Raw genomic sequence first — 5,197 nt, 5'->3', positions numbered from 1 at the left:
TTGTGACCTAAGATGTGATCAATTTTGGAGTAAGTTCCGTGGGCTGATGAGAAGTATGTGTATTCAGTTTTGTTAGGGTGAAATGTTCTGTAGATGTCTGCTAGATCTAAATGCTGGATGGTTAGATTTAAATCTAAAATTTCTTTACTCAGCTTTTTGTTGGAGGATCAATCCCTTACTGCCAAAGGAGTGTTAAAATCTCCAACTATTATGGAGCTGGAGTAAATCAAGTTGCTCATGTCTGTTAGAGTTTCTCTTATGAATTGAGGTGCATTCTGATTGGGTGCATAGATATTAATAATTGAAATCTCATATTGAGTATTACCCTTAACAAATATGAAGTGACCATTCTTGTCCTTCCTTACCTTTGTTGGTTTAAAGCCTATTGAGTCTGCAAATAAAATTGCAACACCTGCTTTTTTCTGGTTACCATTTGCCTGAAATATGGATGACCATCCTTTGACCCTGAGTCTGTATTTGTCTTTTAAGTTAAGATGTGACTCTTGTAAGCAACAGATATCTGGTCTGAGTTTTTGTATCCAGTCAGCTAACCCATGTCTCTTTAGAGGACAGTTTAAGCCATTCACATTAATGGAGATTATTGATAAATTTAGTGAAATTTTGGGTATCGAGTTTTTCAAAAGTCTGGTGGACGAATTTAATCTTTTCACCATTGTAGAATTTGGAGTTTGATCAGGAGTTTCTGAGTGAGTTTATGTTTGTAGTAGAGGATTGGGTTGGTCATTACGGAGGATAGGTCTGAGAATATCCTGAAGAGCTGGTTTGGTTGTGGCAAATTTCTTCAATATATGAATGTCGTTAAAGTATTTAATTTCTCCATCATAGATGAAACTCAGTTTAGCTGGGTACAAGATCCGGGGTTGAAAGTTATTTTGCTTTAGGAGATTAAAAGTCGATGACCACCCTCTTCTGGCTTGAAAAGTTTCAGCAGAGAGATCTGCAGTCATTCTAATGTTCTTACCTTTGTAGGTAATGGCTTTCTTTCGCCTGATAACCTTGAGAATTTTCTCCTTCATGTTGACTTTAGTGAAGCTAATTATGATATGTCTGGGGGATGACTTATTGGAGTTGAATCGTGCTGGAGTTCTGAAACTGTCTGCTATCTGAATTTCAGAATCTCTAGGCATGTCTGGAAAATTCTCTTTCATAATGTCATGCAGAAAGGCCTCTGTGTCCCTCGATGCCACTTCATTGTTTTCCAGAACTCCTATTATTCGTATGTTTGCCTTCTTTGAATTATCCCAGAGCTCTCTAAGAGAAAGATCCATTTTTGCTCTCCATTTCTCTTCCTCTTTGAGAGTTTGGGAGCATTCGAAGGCTTTATCTTTGATGTCAGAAATCCTTTCTTCTGCTTGGTCCATTCTGTTGCTGAGGGATTCTACTGTATTTTTCATATCTTTAAGGGCTGCAAATTCTTGCTTCAGTGTGTCTAAGTCTTTGGTGGTTTTGTCTTTAAATTCGTTAAATTCTTGAGACAACTTTTGAATTTCTCCTCAGATTCCTAATTCCCTTTTATCGATCTTGTATGCAATCCAAATTCTGAATTCGATTTCTGACATGTCTGCCAGTTGTTTATGAATGGGATCTTCAGTTACATCCGCCATTTCTTTTCTTGGGGCGGGGGGTTGATCTATTCTGGTTATTCATGTTACCGGAGTTTTTCTGCTGATTCCGCCCCATGGTTGTTTTACTCCCTTTGATTTTTCCCCTAGGGTTTTGTTGAGGGCCCGTTCAGTGTTGTAGCCTGAGAGACTGGGGCCCTGTCTGATGTGGTGGGGCTGAGTGGTTCTGACTTATTGTCAGCTGGCTTCTGTTTAACCTCAGTGAAGCACTTACTCTGGGTTGAAGTCTCAGTTCTCAGAGTCGGCCCTACCCTGGATGTTTCCGGGGTCTGTGAGTCACCTCAGGCAAATCCTATACTCAGGGGTGGTCTCCTCTGGTTTCCCAGGGAGGCAGGGGGTATGGTTTCAGCTGCCTCAGGGAACTGCCGCTCTGATGTGGGTCTCCCCCAGCCTCACTCCTGTGTCCCAGAGTCAGGACCGACAAGCCACAGTTCGGGCACTGTCCACGCCCTGAAAAATCCCTCAAGAATCTGGACTCCCGGGGGGACAGGCCTCCAGATCCCAGAGTGTGGGAGGGGTGGGATGCTGGGAACTCAGAGCCACCGGCAGCAAGCTCACTCCTTTTCTCCCAATCTTTGGCTCCACTGCACCGCCGCAGCCCAAGCCTCCAGGCTTCAGAATGGGGGGGTGGGGGAGTGGCTGGAGCCCAGGACCGAGCAGCGAACAGACTCAGCTCCACCCAGTTCCCTGCCTGGCTACACTGCAGACACTCAGGTCTCCAGAGCACAGAGCGAGGGCGGGGAGAGCTCCAGGAGCCCAGAGCCAGCAGGGGCTCCAAGCCGCAGGGAGCCCAGTCGGCAGCTAGCAAACTGAATTCCTCCCAGACTCTCGCCCGGTTGTACCGCCGCAGCTCAAGCCTTCAGGCTTCAGAGTGGGGGCAGAGTGGAGGGAGCGGCTGGAGCCCAGAACCACCGGGCAGCAAACAGACTCAGCTCCACCCAGTTCCCTGCCCGGTCACACGGCAGGCACTCAGGTTTTGGACCATACAGCGAGGGTGGGGCGAGCGCCAGGAGCCCAGAGCCAGTAAGGGCTCAGAGCTGCAGGGAGCCCAGTCGGCAGCGAGCAAATTCAGTTTCTCCCAGTCTTTCGTCTAGTTGTACCGCTGCAGCTCAAGCCCTCAGGCTTCAGAGTGTGGGTGGGGTGGAGGGAGCAGCTGGAGCCCAGAAATGCACAGGCACTCAGGTCTCCGGACCACAGAGCGAGGGCGGGGTGAGCGCCAGGAGCCCAGAGCCAGCAAGGGCTCAGAGCTGCAGGGAGCCCAGTTGGCAGCGAGCAAATTCAGTTTCTCCCAGTCTCTCGCCCGGTTGTACCACCGCAGCTCAAGCCTTCAGGCTTCAGAGTGGGGGCGGGGTGGCGGGGAGCGGCTAGAGCCCAGAACCGCTGGGCAGCAAACAGACTTGGCTACCCCCAGTTCCCTGCCCGGCCACACAGCAGGCGTTCAGGTCTCCAGACCACAGAATGAGGGCAAGGGGAGCACCAGGCACTCAGAGCAGCTGGTAGTGAGTTCGACTCAGCTATATGCCTGGTTGTATTGTTGCCCAAGGAGGGCTGCTGCACCTCACCTCAGGGAAGCACCACCCTGGTGAGGGTCTCCCTCCGCTGACTGTCCTGACCTCTCCCGTGCCCCAGAATCAGCGCTGACCAGCCACAGCTCGTGGACTGTCCTCTCCCCTTTAGGAGTCACCCAAGAATCCGAACTCCTGGGGGACAGGCTTTCAGACCTCAGTGAGAGTGGAGGGAAGTGCTGGGTGCTCAGAGTTGCCGGCAAAGGATATTTACAGATTTATACAGTTTTATGCCTGGCAGGATAATGCCTAGGCATCCTAGTAAGGGAGGTAGGTCCAGTTTGTAGTAGGTCTCTCCCGTGAAGTGTAGTGGGATGGCCTTTGATTTCTGCCCTTTTGTTTGTGGGGCCCTTAAGCCGATCAGGTGGGGGAGGGGGGACTCCCGTCCGCTTGGTGATGGGTTTTGTACCTTTTGTTTGCTTCCTTGTGGTCGCAGCTCTCCTCAGTGTGGTTGATGTGGTTCTTCAACTTTCTCGCTTGGTGTTGCTGGAATCCATTAGGTTACTTGCTAAATTTTCGTCCCCTAACTCTCCTTCAGGATGGGAGCCTCTGTGGAAAGCTGGCTTCAGTCCGCCATCTTCCCATCATTCTCTGCCTATATGGATGACATCTTGATAGCACACCCTGGGTGGTTGGCTATTGTTTTTTCTCTCTTTACATTGCAGGGCTCTTTTTTTTCCCCCAAGGGTGATCAGGTCCAGCTTAGAGACAGCAAGTTCCACAGAGACCAGGTTTCTATAGTTCTAACATCACATCCCTACACATATTTCGCTGAGCAGGGTCCAGGTATTTCCACTCCTCTGGAGAGAATTCTATGGCCACATCCCAGAATGTCAACAGTTCCATTTCCTGGCTTTTTTGTTGTCCTGGCATCCTCCATCACATCATGTGGTAACTGTAGGTCACAGGGTAACAGAGGCTGTGACAGAGACACCTGAGCCCCTCATCATGGTTTTGATTTACATCTTCCTGATGATAAATGATTTTGATCATTTGTATGTATATGCTTTTTGTCCTATAACTACTAGTCATGTGTATGCCTTCTATGAAGAACTGTCTATTCAGGCCCTTTGTCCATTTTCTAAACAGGCAATTTTTCTCATTATTGAATTATTCCTTACATATTTTGGATATTAACCCCCTTCTCAGGTGAATAAATTGCAAATACTTTTTCCCAATCTATAGGTTGTCTTTCACTCAGTTGTTTCCTTTACCATGCTGAAGCTTTTTTTAGTTTGATGTAATCACATGTATCTATTTTTGCTCTTGTTGCCTGAGCTTTGGGGATAAAATCCAAAGAAAAAGATACCATTGCCCAAACCAATGTTAGGGAACTTTCCCTCTATGTTTTCTTCAGCAGTTTTACAGTTTCGGGACTTTAGTTTAAGACTTTAATCCATTTTGAGTTGATTTGTATATATGGCATACAAATGTCCAATTTTATTCTTCTGCATGTGGAAACCCAGGTTTGCCAACACCCTTTATTTAAGAGACTGTTCTTTTCACAATGTGTACTCTTGGTATCATTTTCATTTTTTTTTCCCTTGAGACAGAGTCTCACTTTGTCTCCCTGAGTGCCATGGTGTCATTGCTCACAGCAACCTCAAACTCGGGCTCAAGCAATCCTCTTGCCTCAGCCTCCTGAATAGCTGGGACTATAGGTATCTGCCACAATACCTGGCTATTTTTTGTAGAGACTAGACACGAGGTCTTGCTCTTGCTCAGGCTGGTCTGGAGCTCAAGTAATCCACCCACCATGGCTTCCCAGAGTGTTAGGATTACAAACGTAAGCCACCAGCACCCAGGCCTGGCATCATTATTGAGTTACAAACACATGGGACATTAATCCAAAAAAAAAATCACCTTAAACATCAATGGTCTAAATATACTAAATAAAAGAGATTGTCAGAGTGGATAAAAAACAAGACCCAACTATATGTTAGGTCCATGATTATACTTTGATATTTTAATATCCCTCTATCAGTAATA

Source organism: Nycticebus coucang, chromosome 1, assembly GCF_027406575.1.
Source record: "Nycticebus coucang isolate mNycCou1 chromosome 1, mNycCou1.pri, whole genome shotgun sequence".
Classification (NCBI taxonomy): Eukaryota; Metazoa; Chordata; class Mammalia; order Primates; family Lorisidae; genus Nycticebus; species Nycticebus coucang.
Note: the sequence above shows the minus strand (reverse complement) of the source record.